Below are 19,079 nucleotides of genomic sequence, written 5' to 3'. Positions count from 1 at the left end.
TTCCTCCAGTTCTCTACAGCCACTGATCTGGACAAGAGCCATCGTGCACCCCATCTACAGCCATACAATTCAATGTGTAGTTGCCTGAATATTTCAACATCTTTCACTTCTTGGAGTCCTTGAAGATGCCACTCTCTGCCTGGAATGCTCTCCTCCCATCAGTTTGACAAACAAACTTAAAGGCCTTTCTGTAGCTATCTGTGATGTCCCCAACAAATTAATAGTTGCTTTTAATGCTACTTCTGTGCTTTGGACATATTCGCATTATAGTAATATCTGGTGGTACTGTAATCATCTATTTGTCCATCCATTTCTTCATTACTCTGACCATTTTAAGGGCAGAGGTTCTGCCTTTTCACTTTGTCAGCTCATTGCCAGGCACACCAAAATGTCTCCACTTGGATACCCCACAAATATCTCAGACATGACTTTTTCGAAAGTACAAAATTTGTTGAATATACTTCTTTTCATCTTCTGTACTTTAAGTGTGAGGATCTTCATCGTCTTTGGTGGTGAATATTTAATCAATCCTATGTCTTAAGTGATGGAGATTCACAGACTATTGGTTCTCATCTGTCATTCACAACCTGTTCCCTTCTCAAGTGGCAGTTTTCTGTAGGGTGTAATACAGACTTTTTTTCCTTTAAACTCCAATGAAGTTTCCATTGTTTCACAGAAAGATCCTCATTTGAATTAAAGCACAGTGTTAATAGGAACGCTTCCTGGATGCACAGTTGGATTTGAACAGGGCAGTGGTATTTCAAGAGCGTCGCTTCCTTTTTATCTGGCTTGCATTTAAAAAGATCAAGAAAGATAATTTCTTTTGCAGAATCATTTGCAAAAGTTATGGTTGTGTACAAACATACACACACTTCATTCACAAACCTCAAAACAATTAATGAATAAAAAAGGAAAATTAATTCACATTGTCTTAGAGGAATTGATGGTTTTTAGCAATTTCTATTATCTGTTTGGTCAGAGTTAGAAAATGTTCTTCCTTTGTGTCATGTGAAATTCCTTCTAGTTCCACACTTTATGAAACATTGTTCTACTCTGAGCAAAAGAACAGAGCCTACTTTTTATTATTTTTTATGATTCAGTAATGAGATATAATTTTCACTCTAGTAAAATTCTTTGGGGTTTAGAAAAATGAAGTAGTTTAGAATTGGAAATATAAACGCTCTGGTACATGGACCACTGGTTCACTTCTTCAGCAAAAGAACCTATCAATTCCCACCAATGAAACATAAAGCTGTGAAGGGAAGAATATATTTCTCATTTCTCAGCTATCTGAAAAATGTCACTGGGCCAACTTTAATCATCTTTCCCATTACCATCTAAATGTATATTTGAAATGCAGCATCATAAACTAAATGGATATTTTTAAATTGTCATGTTAGATTTTCACTGGTCATAAAGCTGCTTGATATTATTTTCTATTATTTTAGCAGCCAACTAGAACTTATTTTATACAACTCTCCAAAATCAACATGATATAACTAAATAACATGGAATAGTTAACTATTAACTTTTTCTACTTTTTCATTATTCTATCAGTAATGACTCAGTCATGATAGAGATAGTTATTGATTTAGAACACTGGAAAGAATGAATAGAGGACAACAACATTTTTATAGCCCAAATTTTTCTCTTGTTGTCAGATCCCTGCTTTTAAAAGTGAATGAATTAATTTTGCTGACATTAATTATCTGTAAGAAACTTAATACTTAAATAATTAGGTATTTTCATACAAACAGAAAGAAACAATCCCAATTTAGGCATGGGATTAACCTTCTTGGAGCTCAGGAAAGCTACAAGCTGTGAAATTAGGCCATAGTTAATCTTCTGATAAAAACACCTTGATTTAGATTATACAATTGTGTAAAAGTTATTTAGTCATTTAGAGGACATCAGGTAAACTTTTTTCTCAGCTACTCAGCAATAAAGAAAAGAATGTCTCTTCTGGAACAAAAGATAAATACCCTAGTTTCAAAGGATACATTTTTAGATTTTCTTAGATTCAAATTTTTAAAAATCAGACTATAAATACACAATGTGATCAGATAACAATTAGCCAAATGAGTTGCAATAAGCCAATTCAGTAAGAAACATCATGGCCTAGCTGGATACGGTAGAGTCATCATAGCCTGCTCTCTCAGTATTTTTAATAGCAGCGATTGAAGGAACAGAATCCACTGTGGGGAAATCTACACTCTTCACGCTGATGACAGAAACTGGGGGACTGCTGTATTGCATAACAAATGGACTATCTTCTATTTACTTGTTTTTGAACATGCTGCTACAGTAGGATCAGAAACCAATGCTTACACAAATAGTACAGGGATAGTAACGTGTGACACTGCGTTTTAAGGAAATCAGCCCTTAGATTTGGTCAAAGCGCTTCTAGCTAGTCTTCCACAGGGTACGCATTCCCACTGAGGCAGTAACACCCTGGCCACTAGAATCTGTTAACTGACCACTTACTAAGTAGATGCTGGGGCAGTAAATCATACAGACACCATCTTCTGTTACTCAAAAGATCTTTGTCCCCATTTTACCCAGGGTTACAAAACTACTCTTCTTACTATTAGAACACATAAAGATTATACGTGAGAAAACTGATTGTTCTCAAACATTTGGGGGCCACAGAACCCTGCCCTTTGATGATCTGATCCTAGCTAGTATCCTCTTACTATAAATAGCTACAAATGGCCTGCAAATTTTGCACAGAACTTCAAGAGGTTGTGAAGTCCCTGGAACCCATCCAGACCCCAACAATGCTTTAGCTGCTTACTCTGACAACTAGAGGATCAGGTTTAGACTTAATTTGTCCCTGTATCTTTAGACTTCCTTGTGCAGTGACTAGCCTGGAGCAGGATTTCAGATTTACTGGCAATAAATAACTTACCAGGGGTTGGAGTTGGTGCTCTCAGCCACAGGGAGCCCCAGAGCACCAGGAGGAAGGCTCTGAGAATCTCAGTGCACCAGTGCCTGCATCTCCAGAGGTCGAGTGCTCCCCACCGCAGCCCGTTGTCTGTGCATTCAGGATAGAGGATTTCAGGAGAATTGGGAAGCCCGGGCAGCGCTGGGTGAGTGCTGGCTGTCAGGGACACCCACATGCTGGCACCAGAAACCCCAGCCTGACCACCCTGGGCAAGTTATGGGTGAGGTCACTGCTGTCAGGATGGTTTTTGGTGCTTTCGCCCGTGATATTAGATGATAGAATAATACCATCCTTCAATAAATGGTATGGTTAACCGCTCTAGTGTCATCAAGAAATCCTGGTGTGAGCCAACAAGTGTGCTGAGCCACAGGTCCAGAAATGATGGTCTTGACAGGGAAAATGTACGCTTTGGGAAGAATGCAGAGAAAGCCTTCAAATGGAATCCATGAAGCCTTAGAATCAGGTTTTCCTCTGGGTGTTGCCGTGTGTGTGTGTGTGTGTGTGTGTGTGTGAAAGAGAGAGAGAGACGGGGACAGGGGGCAGAGAAGGAAGTCCCAAAGCTGCGCCTCAATCCATGCTTCCAGGGATGTTTCGAGGCTCACCGTCCTAAAGCACACGTGACCTGTGACATCACTTTAACTTCTGAGCCAAAGCCTTTGGCACTGTCCCAAAGACTCACTGTACCTGGACAGTGTCTCAATACTAGAGCCACACTGAGCTGTGTAGGACAGTCATGTGCCGATATACCGCATCAGTGCAGAGATCAGGTTTCTGTGAGAACATCCCACTGGCAAAGGTTCCTCTCAAGTGCAGTAGCTCAAGAATACAAATGTGTTAAATCTCAGATGACATGTTGTTCTGCTGCCTGTCTCTTGTCCTGTCCTGGCCTGTAGTAACTGTGCGTGGTGACTGGCCAGGGTTAGGGCTGAGAAAAGATGATGCAAGGGAGGGAAACTCGGGCTATGCTTGCTGAGAGCTGGTAGCTGGGGTCAGCCAGCCAGGCAGGAGCTTGTGGGCACAGAGGACTGGCAAGATGTCAACCCATTTACACGGTGCTGCCCTTAGGATTTGCTCTCAGTGGACTTATTAGAAATCTGCCTGGATATCTCAGTTCCCCTCCTCTTCAATGCCATTCTGTTAACTGAACTGTAATGATTACCTGGTGTGACATTTAAATATTCCTAATATTCTCTATTATTTGTGATCATTCTCCTTTACTGGTTATGTCCTTGGGAGTGAGATGTCTGTAGGCAACACCCCATGGAGTTGAGCAGGTGTAGAAATCAAGAAATACTGGCTTGAGTGAGTTAAGAATCTAACTATTGAATTATTAAAGAAGCAACCAGGCTTAGTCCAGATAATTTTATAAATATTCAAGTAGAGAAGGCATGCAATCTCTATCAACATTTCAAACTTCTTGAAAGTGACTTCTAAGTACTTTACCATTCCAACAGAGTACATACACACACACACATGAGATAAAAGTTACCTGAAACAAAACTTACTCTTATCCTTATTACATGTGATACACTGATTTTTAAAATTCTGTTTCATTAAAAAAAGAAGAAAAGAGCTGGTCACCACGCATTAAATTGATTTCCTGATCTACCAATGGGTGGCAATTTGTTTGCAAAATATTGGCTTATTTCATTGGACTATATTAAACCCGGTAAGGAACCCTATTCTGCTTTGCCCTTTTCTCTAAAAACCATAAAAATATTTTCTATTCATACATAATTTACATAAGCTAAGCTTGGAAGCAAAGCTTTACAACATTTCTTAAGTAGGTTTCACATCCAGGAAGTAGTGAAATTTAGAGCCACAGCCAGTCTTAAGTTTCCAAATCAAAGGCTATTTCCACTTTATCATGCTGCATTCATGATCTGATTAGTGTCGGTCTAGCCTCCAAAACTTGGTTGTAAGTTCCCAAAAGACCATGAATACTCCTAACACCATGCTGGATGCCCCAGGGGTGATGTGCTCAATGGTAAACAGAAAGGTATAATAAGGTTAGTCAAAAGCCATGTTCTGGTTTTGATATTGTATTTTGGGCATTTTTGTGCCGAAACTTTTTATAATGCTTTAGAGGCAAACCTCATAAAAGGAATGATTTTGTTTCATAGATTGTATCATATTTATGATACCCTATGTGTCAATGTTTCCCAAGGTTGTAGGATCTTTTGAGTGAACAGATAGGAAGTCATGAGAGAGGGACACTGGTTCCTGTACTTGAGCTTTCCCCAGAGCTCAAAGAGAAAGTTCCAGAAAGGCCAATAAAAGGACCAGACAGCAAAGTCTTTATTTCTGCTAGTTTTCCCAAATGGCTTTCCTCAGGCTGTAATTTGCAGACCTGGCAGACTCTGAACCCATGGTCAGTGGTAAAGTATCAAGAATAAGCCCCCATTTCAGTTCCTTTGGGGCTCTCCAGCTAAAATGCAAAATCCTTAGGGGAACACATACATACATCTGTCCTAAGGTATACCCACATATGTATGTGGGGGTAGGTAAGAACTTGTAAAGACTGAATAGGCAATAAATACTCACCTGTTGATTGAGAGTACGGATGTGAAAAATCAAAGTGTGAATGTATGCTATACATATGCGGATATTCAGCATTTTTATATGTCCTCATAAGGCCTGTTTTCCTCAATGTTCTAGGAGCAGGAGGTGTGACAATACCAGTCCTGGGGGCACTCAGAAAGGAAAGGATTGGGGAAAGAATAGCTGAATGGAGAAAAGTGAAGGGAGGAATGGGAAAAAAAGAATGAGAGGAAAACGTGGCTGAAATTGCAGGAAGAAGGCCCAGCAACACTGAGCGCTGATCACATCTTTGTTAGTTCTAGAATCATCTTTATCTTACTTGTTACTCTGTATACTTTGTTGGACTCAAAGTACACATTTCATATGGTGGAAAGTTTCCCTGTTTACTTACTCTTCCTGACCCAGCTTTAAAGGCTATTTGACCATTTCAATATGTTTCTTGTAGCTGATATACCTGTGAGCTGAGGTAAGGAGTGGGAGGAAGCAGACTAAGATGGCTTCCTACATCTAGTTCATGTGAAAGAAACCTATCCTAATATTACATCAAATGGAACCCTCTCAGTAGGAGAAAAATAGGTGATGTTGCAAGGATAAGACTCACCTTTCAACCTCACGACTGATAAGGTTTGGAGGAAAGAATGACATTCTGTTCAAAAGTCAGGTCAAAAGCTTATCCACACACTGATTTCTCAATCCAGGATCTGTAATACCAAATAAAACAAAGGCCTTGGTCCCAAATGAAGTCATTAGCAAATATCTCTTTGCTCTGCTGGGAGTTCTGTTCTCTCACAACATCCTTTTGAATTATCACTTTGTATTGAGGCAGCAGTTTTACTCTTTCAAATGAACTATACAATCTCAGAAGAGGCCAGTGGTTCCGAGGGCGGAAGGGAAGGCTGGTTCTACCCTTGTGCTGGGAGAAACATTAAGATCAAGAGCACAGCTATGGGAGTCAGACAGCCTGGATCTGAAATTGGTTCCACCACCAGCTCTGTAAGTGACACAACCTTTCTATGCCTCTTTTGTCAAAGTCAATGAAATGGTTTTCATATGAATGATACAAGTGATGTACTTGTTTAAAGCAGTGCCTGAATACAGCAGGCATTCATTAAATCCTAGATATGAATAGGATCTAAAAAATAAATATTATTTGCTAAGTTTGTGGTTTATTTTGGTAGGTTTTTTCCCCTGCATCTTTATAAGGACCAGTGGTTTTAAGAATCTTGGAATAATAGGTCTGAAAGGAAGGTTTATTTTACAGAGATGTAAAAAGCCCAGAGCATTGAGCTCTTCAAGGTCACACAGATATCTAGCGGTACATTCAGGACTAGAAACCAGACTGCTGACTTCAGACCATTCTCCACTGGACACTTTTTCCCTGGGGGAGGATGTCCAGGACCAAGAAAGTTCCATCAGAGCAATAGCAACAACCAGAACTGCCGTACCTCCTCCAGGGGCTCCCTTGTCACCCCAATGACAATCTTAAGCTGGTTTGTTCATTCGTTCATTCACTCACTCACTCACCCATTCCCTCACTCACCCATTCCCTCACTCACCCACTCACCCATCACTGAGTTAGGCTATCAATGAAAGGTACAGAAAAGTAAAATGCAGTCTTTGTCTTTAAAGGACTTTGGTTGAAACTGGAGCAACAAAAGAGGCAGAAATAAAATGATACAATAATACAAACACTTAATGATATGGAAAGTATTAGAAAGGTTAGTCATCTTTTGCTATACAACCAATCAGAAGTTTGGTAAAAGAACTTATGATAAGGTCAGTACATTTATAAAATGACTAGGATAAATGAAACTAAGCAGGTCTACTACGAGCTGGGCTGTGCTTACTGTTTAATGTAGCTGTAGGTGTAGGTGCGGGAGGCGTCAGGTTTCTGCAGTGCCTTTCTGTTCATCTCCCCTGCTGCCCAGGGATGATTCCCTGAGAAGTCCTCCTTAGACAGAATCTGCATTTTCAACCATAGCCCCCTGCTACATCACAGCCCTGTTTGTGTGGTGGTGAGGTGTCTGGGAGGGAAAGCATTCTATAGTTTTGTAGTTAAATCTCAGTGTTTGAGTGTGCTTTGGTCGCTGGTAGGTGACCTTCACAAGTGTCCCTTGGACCCCTTCTCTGTTAGGCAGGACAGGAAACAAACACATTGAGGGCTGGAGGCAGGGGAGAGCACTTCTCCCAAATGGACAAAGACTTGGGTAGAATCTTTCCCCTGAAGGGCAGGGCTTTGTTATGGAAATCACTCTGGATTTATTTCAAATTAGGAAAACTTTTCCACCACCTGTCAGAGCCATGAGGTGATGTTTCTTGGTTCTTCACTGTGAGAACCTGGTGGGTTTCCTAGAAGTAAAGTCCATGAAAGTATGAGTGATCCCCTAAGATCAGAGATTCTAGGAGTCTCACTCTCTTACTAGTCCGCACTCAGCTCCTGCAACTTGTCAGAATTACCACAAAAGTGTTGTTATCAGTGTCTGGCTCCAGTGATTCCCATTCCAGGGAAGTGGACCTCAGTGACCTTACCATCCATCCAGATTTTGGGGTGGTCGCTTGCCCTGCTACCTAAGCTTCATGAGTCCAGGGAAAGTCCCTGATTTTTAGTGGGTTTTTTTTTTTCACTTTTTTTGGGGGTAAGATTGTGGTTTTTACATGCAGGGCTGAAGCCTAAAGCTCCAGATTCATTTTTTACATTTGGATCTGCAGTTATACCAGCACCATTTGTGGCAAAGACTCTTCTCTCCCCACTGAATCTTTTGGCATCCTCATCAAAAATCATTTGACCATAAATATGGGAGTTTATTTCTGGACTTTCAATTCTATTCTCAAATGATCCAAATGTCTACTTTTATGCCAGTATGACACTGTCTTGATGACAGTAGCTTTGTAGTAAATTTTGAAATTGGGAAGTGTGAGTCCCTCAAATCCATTATTTTTCCCCAAGATTGCTTTGGTTATTCTAGTTCCCTTGCATTTCCTATGAATTTTAGAATTACCTTGTCATCTTGTGCAAAGAAGCCAGCTGGAATTTTGAAATAAATTGCACTGAATCTTTAGATCAATTTGGAAAGTTTTGCTTATGTTAACAATATTAAGTCTTCCAATTCTTAGATGTGGGATGTCTTTCCATTTATGTAGGCCTTTTTTTCTTTCAATGATGTTTTAAAATTTTAGGTGTACAAGTACTACACTTTTGTTATATTTATTCCTGAATGTTTTATTATTTTAATGCTACTACAATTGGAATAGTTTTTTTTTAAGTTACAGTTATGGATTGTTCACTGCTAGGATACTAACATAAAGTAATTGATTTTTGTATGTTGACTTCATATTCTGCAAACTTCCTGACTTGTTTATTAGTCCTTATGATTGTGGAGTGTTTCTTTTAGGATGATCAGTTATAACTTCTCTACAATTCAGTGAAATTGGGATTAAAAATGCCCATGAAACTTATCAGCTAGAACCATAAAATTTGTCAATTAGAACCATTCTTTAGTCGTGTGTGCACAAGAATAAAGATAACAGTAAGCAGTAATAGTGTTTTGATCTTTGGCTGGAGATTTACTGTCCAGGTGTTGTTATGAAAGTATGTTAAAAAAGTGTCAAAGATACTGATAAAAAAAAATTGAGACAACCTATCATGTTATAACAGTCTAAGTTGGCATGGAAGCCTTAGCAAGTCCTCACAGACCGGGAAACATTATGGGGGTTAAAGAACTGGAGGTCTCTCTAGTGTTGAAAGAAGGTACAGTGGGAGTGAAGGCACAAGAGAAGTAGAAGGATAAGAGGTTGAGACTCATAACGGGACAGTGCACTTCAGAGTTTCAGATGTGGTGCGTTCCAGGTGATGACAAGATTCTAGGTGTGATTTGGCTAAAGCAGAGTGGATGTGAGAGACTCTGGAATCATGAAAGTCTGGGTTCGTTTTCTGGATGGCTCATCTATTAACACACAACCTTGATATCACCAGAATTATGATAGGAACTGGGGTAGAAAGAAAGATTCAGGTCCTATATTTGCCAGTTAATGAGAGGGGCTATCCTAGGAAGTTGGTAGATGACAGTAATAAAGTGAGGTAGAGGTTGGTAAACCTGAACGACCTAACCTCATGGGATCAAGAGCTTATACCCAATGTAGCCAAGGGTTACAAGGCTCTCTTTAATCACAGTGGCTCCTTCTGAGATGGTTCTTAAGGTGGGGAAGCATCCTGAGAGAATCTTTTGGGGGTGAACCAGAGCGTTAGCCCATCTCTGCATTCGAAAACTCAGCCTGGTTGTTCTGATTTAACCAACAGTTCAGTTCAGTTCAGTTCAGTCACTCAGTCGTGTCTGACTCTTTGCAACCCCATGAATCGCAGCACGCCAGGCCTCCCTGTCCATCACCAACTCCCGGAGTTCACCCAGACTCATGTCCATCGAGTCAGTGATGCCATCCAGCCATCTCATCCTCTGTCGTCCCCTTCTCCGCCTGCCCCCAATCCCTCCCAGCATCAGAGTCTTTTCCAATGAGTCAACTCTTCTCATGAGGTGGCCAAAGTACTGGAGTTTCAGCTTTAGCATCATTCCTTCCAAAGAAATCCCAGGGCTGATCTCCTTCAGAATGGACTGGTTGGATCTCCTTGCAGTCCAAGGGACTCTCAAGAGTCTTCTCCAACACTGCAGTTCAAAAGCATCAATTCCTCAGCACTCAGCCTTCTTCACAGTCCAACTCTCACATCCATACATGACCACAGAAAAAACCATAGCCTTGACTAGACAAACCTTTGTTGGCAAAGTAATGTCTCTGCTTTTGAATACGCTATCTAGGTTGGTCATAACTTTCCTTCCAAGGAGTAAGCGTCTTTTAATTTCATGGCTGCAGTCACCATCTGCAGTGATTTTGGAGCCCAACCATTAGGAGGTGTTATTTCCCACTGTTTTCCTCTTCCCAGTGAGAATTGCTGTTTTAGGCATGGCTACAGAAATCCAGGGAGAATTCCTGAGGGGCATATGGCTTCTGTCCTATTCATACTCTTGTGCTTGCAACTGACAACTACATACAGACTTGAATTTAGATTTCTGACAGACCTTCCCAAGGAAAAACACATGTATTTTTTCGTAATTATGTTTAATTTGATATGAAATAGTATAAATGCATGCATTCATTTTAATAACAGGTGTTATTTACAGTGAAATGAACAGATCTTAAATGCACAGTTTGGTGAGCTTTGACAAATGCATAAGCTCTCACCTATATCAGGCTACAGAATACTTACTCTAGAAAGTTCCCTGATGACCCTTCCCACTCAATTCCTGCCCTCCTTGAGGCAACCACAGGACTGATTTTTATCATCATAGATGAGTTTTGTTATTTTAGGGCTTCATTTTAATGGAAACATGGTTGGTACTCTTTCGTGTCTGGCTTCTTTTGCTCCACATAATGAGGCTTAAGTTAGAACTTGGGTATTAAAACAAGTAATTCTAATAGAAAATTCTCATTATTACCAAGGTGACTGAATTCAGATCAAAAGAAGGCAGATATGTAAAAGAACTGTGGTGTGTTTCCCCGCTCCTGGATAGAATTTGCCAAGAAAGCCCAAGATACTTTAATTACACATTGCAGAAATTATCCTGTGGCTAAAGTCCACTTGGCTTTGTGTCCCCATCACCACCCACTTCCTGAATTCATCTTCTGTTGATGGATTCTCAGGTTGTTTCATATATCTGCTGTTGTGAATACGCTGCTAGGAATATGGGGGTGCAGATATTTCTTTGTTATCCTCTTTTCATTTTTTTTGGATATATACTCAGAAGTAGGATTTCTGGATTATATGGTAATTCTATTTTTAATTTTTGAAGAACCTCCATACTGTTTTCCATAGTGGCAACACAATGTACATTCTCATCAAAAGTGGACAAGGATTCCTATTTTTCCACATCTTCATCAACCTTAACTCTTGTCTTTATGAGGACAGCCATTCTAACAAGTGTGAGATGATTTATTGTGGTTTTGATTTTCATTTCACTGATGATGACAGATGTTGAGCACCTTTTCATGTATCTGTTGGCTTCCTGTATAACTTCATGGAAGAAATGTCTATTCAGTTCCTCTGTCCCATTTTTAATTCAGCTTGTCTGTTTTTGCTTTTGAGTTGTATGAGTTCTTTATATATTTTGGATATTAACCCTTTATCAGATATATGATTAACAAATATTTCCTTCCATTTCATATGTTCCCTTTTCATTTCATGGATTGTTTCCTTTGCTGTGGCGAAGCTTTTCAATAGTCCCACTTTTTAATTTTTGCTTTTGTTGCCTTATTGCTTGATATTTTCACTCTTCTGGATAAATGTGCTTTGCTGACAAGTGAGAGAAAAGTTCAGTTATCTAATTACAGACTTTTGGAAGTGTGTGTATGCATGCAAGAGAGAGAGAGGCAAAAACAGTGGGCAACATTTCTCTGATAGGACATGTGCCTCAAAGATGGCCAGAAAACACTATTGTCTAGTGTATCAAGCATTGTTTAGTTAAAATCTTTTAATTGAAAGCATCAGTTCAGTTGCTCAGTCTTGTCTGACTCTGCGACCCCATGGACTGCAGCACTCCAGACTTCCCTGTCCATCACCAACTCTCGGAGCTTACTCAAACCCATGTCCATTGAGTTGGTGATGCCATACAACCATCTCATCTTCTATCATCCCCTTCTCCTCCTGCCTTCAATCTTTCCCGGCATCAGGTTCTTTTCCAGTGAGTCAGTTCTTCGCCTCAGGTAGCCAAAGTATTGGAGCTTCAGCTTCAGCATCAGTCCCTCCAATGAATATTCATGGCTGATTTACTGTAGGATGGACTGGTTTGATTTTCCTGCTTATCTCTCAAGAGTCTTCTCCAACACCACAGTTTAAAAGCATCAGTTCTTTGGTGCTCAACTTTCTTTATAGTCCAACTCTCACATGCATACAGGATTATAGGATAAACCATAGCTTTGACTATATGTACCTTTGTTGGTAAAGTAATGTCTCTGCTTTTTAATATGCTGTCTAGGTTTGTCATAGCTTTTCTTCCAAAGATCAAGAATCTTTTAATTTCATGGCTGCAGTCACCATCTGCAGTGATTTTGGGGCCTAAGAAAATAAATTCTGTCACTGTTTCCATTGTTTCCCCATCTATTGGCCATGAAGTGATGGGACTGGATGCCATGATCTTAGTTTTTTGAAAGTTGAGTTTTAATCCATGTTTTCCACTCTCCTCTTTCACTTTCATCAAGAGGCTCTTTAGTTCCTCTTCATTTTCTACCATAAGGGTGATGTCATCTGCATATCTGAGGTTATTGATATTTTTCCCAGCAATCTTGATTCCAGCTTGTGCTTCATCCAGCCTGGCATTTTGCATGATGTACTCTGCATATAAGTTAAATAAGCAGGGTGACAATATACAGTCTTGACGTACTCCTTTCCCAATTTTGAACCGGTCTGTTGTTTCATGTCCATTTCAAACTGTTGCTTCTTGACCTGTGTGCAGGTTTCTTGAGAGGCAGGTGAGGTGGTCTGGTATTCCTATGTCATTAAGATTTTCCCACAGTTTGTTGTGATCCACACAGTTTAAGGCTTTGGTGCAGTCAATGAAACAGATGTTTTTCTGGAATTCTCTTGCTTTTTCTATGATCCAACAGATGTTTGCAATTTGATCTCTGATTTCTCTGCCTTTCCTATATCCAGCTTGAACATCTGGAAGTTCTCAGTTCATGTACTGTTGAAGCCTAGCTTGGAGAATTTTGAACATTACTTTGCTAGTGTATGAGATGAGAACAATTGTGTGGTAGTTTGAGCATTCTTTGATATTGTCTTTCTTTGGGATTGGAGTGAAAACTGACCTTTTCCAGTCCCGTGGCCACGGCTGAGTTTTCCAAATTTATTAGCATATTGAGTGCAGCACTTTTACAGCATCATCTTTTAGGATTTGAAATAGCTCAACTGGAATTCCATCACCTCCACTAGCTTTGTTCGTAGAGATGCTTTCTAAGGCCCACTTGTCTTTGCACTCCAGGATACATGGCTCTAGGTAAGGGATCACACCATTGTGGTCATGTGGGTCATTAAGATCTTTTTTGGATAGTTCTCCAATGTATTCTTGCCACATCTTATTAATATCTTCTGCCTCTGTGAGGTCCATACAGTTTCTGTCCTTTATTGTGCCCATCTTTGCATGAAATATTCCCTTGGTATCTCTAATTTTCTTGACAAGATCTCTAGTCTTTCCCATTCTATTGTTTTCCTGTTTCTTTGCACTGATCACTGAGGAAGGCTTTCTTATCTCTCCTTGCTATTCTTTGGAACTCTGCATTCAGATACATATATATTTCCTTTTCTCCTTTGCCTTTCCCTTCCCTTCTTTTCTCAGCTATTTGTAAGGCCTCCTCAGACAACCATTTTGTCTTTTTGCATTTCTTCTTCTTGGGGATGGTTTTGATCACTGCCTCCTGTACAGTGTTATAAACCTCTGTCCATAGTTCTTCAGGCAGTCTGTCTATCATATCTAATCCCTTGAATCTATTTGTCACTTCTACTGTGAGTGAAGAGGAACTAAAAAGCCCCTTGATGAAAGTGAAAGAGGAGAGTGAAAAAGTTGGCTTAAAGCTCAACATTCAGAAAACTAATATCATGGCATCTGGTCCCATCACTTCATGGAAAATAGATGGGGAAACAATGGAAACAGTGGCTGACTTTATTATTTTGGGCTCCCAAATCACTGCAGATGGTGATTGTAGCCATGAAATTAAAAGACACTTACTCCTGGGAAGGAAAGTTTTGAACAACCTAGATAGTATATTAAAAGCAAAGATATTATTTTGCCAACAAAGGTCCGTCTAGTCAAGGCTATGGTTTTTCCAGTGGTCATGTATGGATGTGAGAGTTGGACTGTGAAGAAAGCTGAGCACTGAAGGATTGATGCTTTCGAACTGTGGTGTTGAAGAAGACTCTTGAGAGTCCCTTGGACTGCAAGGAAATCCAACCAGTCCATCCTAAAGGAGATCAGTCCTGGGTGTTCATTGGAAGGACTGATGCTGAAGTTGAAACTCCAATACTTTGGCCACCTCATGCGAAGAGCTGACTCATTGGAAAAGACTCTGATGCTGGGAGGGATTGGGGGCAGGAGGAAAAGGGGATGACAGAAGATGAGATGGATGGATGGCATCATTGACTCGATGGACATGCGTTTGAGTAAACTGGGAGTTGGTGATGGACAGGGAGGCCTGGCGTGCTGCGATTCACGAGTTGCAAAGAGTTGGACATGAGTGAGCGACTGAACTGAACTGAACTGTATAATCAAGGGATTTGATTTAGGTCATACCTGAATGGTCTATTCCCTGGTGGCTCAGATGGTAAAGCATCTGCCTGCAATGCTGGAGACCCAGGTTCAATCCCTGGGTGGGGAAGATCCCCTGGAGAAGGAAATGGCAACCCACTCCAGTACTCTTGCCAGGAAAATTCCATGGATGGAGAAGCCTGGTGTTACTGTACCTGGGCTACAGTCCATGGTGTCGCAAGAGTCAGACACAACTGAGTGACTTCACACTTTCTTTCACACACTTTCTGAATGGTATAGTGGTTTCACCTACTCTCTTCAATTTAAGTCTGAATTTTTGCAATAAGGAATTCATGATCTGAGCCACAGTGAGCTCCTGGTCTTGCTTTTGCTGACTGTATAGAGCTTCTCCATCTTCAGCTGCAAAAAATATATCCCACCCATCAGAACAAGACCCAGATTTCCCCACAGCCAGTCCCTTCCATCAGGAAGCTTCCACAAGCTTCTTATCCTTATCCATCAGAGGATAGACAGAATGAAAACCACAATTTATAAAACAGATAAACAACAAAGACTACTGCATAGCACAGTGAACTATATTCAAGGATAATGCAAAAATCTATAATAGAAAAGAATCTGAAAAAGAATATATATATCTCACTTTACTGTATACATGAAACTAACATAACACAGTACTATAAATGAACTATACTTCAATAAAAAAGAAATTGGAGGGATTCTTGGGACCTAATTTCTCTGAACATAAAGTTAACAGGTTAATTAAATACCAGATGATCTCTGATATCCCACCCAAGCCAAACTTTTCAAGACTTTTACACTCAGTTCAGTTCACTCGGTCATGTCCGACTCTTTGCAACCCCATGCACCGCAGCACACCAGTGAGGTCCGCAGCATGCCAGGCCTCCCTGTCCATCACCAACTCCTGGAGTTTACCCAAACTCATGTCCATTGAGTTGGTGATGCTATGCAACCATCTCATCCTCTGTCATCCCCTTCTCCTCCTGCCTTCAATCTTTCCCAGCATCAGGGTCTTTTCAAATGAGTCAACTCTTCACATCAGGTGGCCAAAGTATTGGAGTTTCAGCTTCAACAGACTCTTAACTATTTGATTTTAAATTATCTTCCAAGCCTCATCTTCTCTAACTTGATATAAACCTAATTTTTTCATATATTCATATATTTTTACCATTAGAAATACATTTTTATATCACTTCATAAAAAGTAAAATTCAATACATAAGAGTTCAGGAGCAATGAAACATTTTTCTTCTCTTCAAATGAATTTATTAATTCAGTTCATGTTCCATAAATTGTCACTGATCTGGTAATTTGCTGGAAACATTTATATACAAATATTCCACTAAAATAAAAAGTCTGTGGACACTAAGAAATTTATTCAGCCATATATGTAATCTTAGAATAAAATACTCTGAATACATACAAATGAGTAAGACATGAGAGTATAATAAAAAGCATTTCTACTGGAGGAGTTTGATGATATATGTCTCTAGAGATTTAAAATTGCATTAGAATCACCTTATCTCCATTTTCTTTTATTTCAAAGATCTTTCATATAGCACACTACTCTTATGTTGGGAGTTTATCACTAAATTTAACTTTTTTACAATCTTAATTACTTCATTATTTCTTTTTTGTAACCATTTGAAATATTGGAATAAAGTCAGTTATTGCCAGGCTTTATGAAAATTATATCAAATTCTAAAGTCGCCTAGCCCCTTCTGAATGGTGTTACCCTAGATAGCTGCTTCTCTATAGCTATTCTTTTTAACACCAACATTTTTATTCACTTTGTCATTTTAAAGAAAAATTTTCCATAATCAGAGCATCCTCCTCAGAGAATAATGAACAGAGCTCAGTATTTTCTTTATGATTGAAGATTATCCTTAACCTTTTTCTTTTACTGCAGAATCATTTATTAAGCATACATTGAACAAATTGCTAGAGATGCTACTACACTAACTCCGTGTAGGGCCTAAGTACAAGGAGACATGCTCAGGGCATATTTGGGCATGGACACAAGTGATTGCTGGCCTGGAGATGGAAAAGGTTATAAATGTATCATAACTGGTGTGTCTTCATATTTTTTCATTTTTGTTCCACACATACCCTTCAAACTAACACTAAATCTCCCATGTATACTTCTTTTTATCCATTACCAGATGTTCACCCTCTTTTAATCCTCAAATACAAATCTACAAGATAGATGGGTAAATGGTATCCTTCCCATCTGGTGGGTGAAAAAGAAATACAGGCTCTAAGGCTAAGTGCTTGCCTGGATCCTGCAATATGTAGCTGGTTGGAGTGAGGATACATTTGTCTTCCAACTCATAGCCTGACTCCTTAGTATCTCTGATTATTTTGCCTAATCTTTGCACAAAATAGGAGAGGAATTAGTAGTTGTGAATAGGAATGGAAATATGGTGAAAAGGAATACATCTATAATGAAACTCGTCAGCTTCCTTCAAAAAATAAAATGGCAGGTCTCCACACAGGTTGGGAAGCTGGATCACAGAACTCTGACTTTCATCCTTGAGATTCACTTGCCCCTAAGTGGTTTTTCACACTGGCCCAAGCTTCCCTGGTGGCTCAGAGGGAAAAGCGTCTGTCCACAATGCGGGAGACCTGGGTTTGATCCCTGGGTCAGGAAGACCCCCTGGAGAAGGAAATGGCAACCGACTCCAGTATTCTTGCCTAGAGAATCCCATGGACAGAGGAGCCTGGTATGCTACAGTCCACGGGGTCGCAAAGAGTCGGACACGACTGGATGACTTCACTTTCTTTTCACTTAAGCAGGTACACACAGATCACTTTCTTGACTCTCCATAGCACAGCTGAGAAACTTTTTAAAATGTATTTAAATAGAGATTTGTTTATTCAGATTTTTGACTCCATCTTAATCATTTTGATTTCAAGTTCTTTTCTTTCAGCAGGCTAAAGATATTGTTCAGTATCTTCTTTCATCCAATACTGTTGATGACACATGTAATGCCACTTATTTTGAACAACCTTTTTCTAACCCTCTCTGGAGGCTTCAGAAGTCTGTCTTTTCTCTTGTAGTTTTAGCACATTGACTATATACCTCATGTTCTTAACTTTCATTACTTTTGTACATTGTTTTATCTTTGTTGTGTGTTTATTTTTAATCCTTCTCTATAGTTGGAATCCCGGGGATGGGGGAGCCTGGTGGGCTGCCGTCTATGGGGTTGCACAGAGTTGGACACGACTGAAATGACTTAGCAGCAGCAGCATAGTTGGTACCATTTGAATCTGAGGATTTATATGTTTCTTCAACTATAAGAAATTTCATCCTATTATTTCTTCATATTTTACCTTTCCTCTGTTTTCGTTATTTTCTACTGGGTAGATACTATGGCTTGCAGAACTCTCTTCCATGTGTTAAGTTTTCATCTTTTTCTCACCTCGTCCTTCATTTCCAGGCTGTCTTCCAGATATCCAGTTTCTTTTATAGCTGCGCCCATTCTTCTATTTATATCTACTGAATTTTTAATTTCAATAATTTTTTACTTCCAAGGTCTGTCTTTGGTTTTATAACAGACAGTTTCTGATTCATTATTGTGACTCCATCCTATATCTGAAGACACTAATTAAACTTGTATTAAAGTCCTTTTCTTATCACTCTATTAACTTTTGCATAGTTGTACCTCTGTTGGGTTGTTGTCTGTTTTTTCACAGTGGCTGCATGCCAGATGTTGGTGATTTCTAATTATAGCTCATCTCTGTGCTTTGGATCCTTTGCCAGATCCTTTATACTGCCAGACCCTCAGCCTTCCTTGTGGGAGCTGGAGAAACAGCTATTGAGGTTCGTGCTCCCCACTGTTTTCAGTTGAAATGGGGAAAAGGTGGGACGCATGCTGGATGGGATTCCTTCGAGGCTGGTATTCTGGGCTGAGTCATTCTCTCTGGGCACTGTCAGTTTCTGCCTCTCCTTCAGCATGGCTCCTGCTCAAAGACAAACCTGAACGAGTGGAGAGGAGAGTAGGATGCACGTGGCACAGCCACTGTGGGGATCCCATCGTGTTCCCTGTCATCTGCACTGAATCCCTCTTCTCTGCTCCTGGCTTCTACCTGCAGGCATGTGTGCTCAGCTGTGTCCAACTCTTTGCTACCCTATGGACTCTAGCCCACCAGGTTCCTCTGTCCATAGAATTTTCCAGGCAAGGGCACTGGAGTGGGTTGCCATTTCCTTCTCCAGGGGACCTTCCTGATCCAGGGGTTGATACCCCGTCTACTGTATCTTCTGCATTGGTG

The 19,079-nt window shown here is 40.1% G+C and overlaps 1 long non-coding RNA gene and 1 other non-coding gene across 2 annotated transcripts in view; both read left to right on the top strand.

Annotated features, from left to right (window-relative positions):
• The first annotated feature begins 6,219 nt into the window (after window positions 1-6,219).
• LOC101902225 (uncharacterized) overlaps window positions 6,220-19,079 on the top strand; it is a 31,525-nt gene continuing 18,665 nt past the window's right edge. The window contains exon 1 of the long non-coding RNA XR_236455.5: window positions 6,220-6,478. This is a non-coding gene — a long non-coding RNA (uncharacterized lncRNA). The remainder of the gene's footprint in view (window positions 6,479-19,079) is intronic.
• On the top strand, window positions 14,828-14,899 carry TRNAC-GCA (transfer RNA cysteine (anticodon GCA)). The gene has a single exon. It is a non-coding gene; the product is annotated as a tRNA-Cys (tRNA).

This window comes from Bos taurus, chromosome 11 (assembly GCF_002263795.3).
Source record: "Bos taurus isolate L1 Dominette 01449 registration number 42190680 breed Hereford chromosome 11, ARS-UCD2.0, whole genome shotgun sequence".
Classification (NCBI taxonomy): domain Eukaryota; kingdom Metazoa; phylum Chordata; class Mammalia; order Artiodactyla; family Bovidae; genus Bos; species Bos taurus.
The sequence above is the reverse complement of the archived record's forward strand: the minus strand, read 5'-3'. Positions and strand labels throughout refer to the sequence as shown.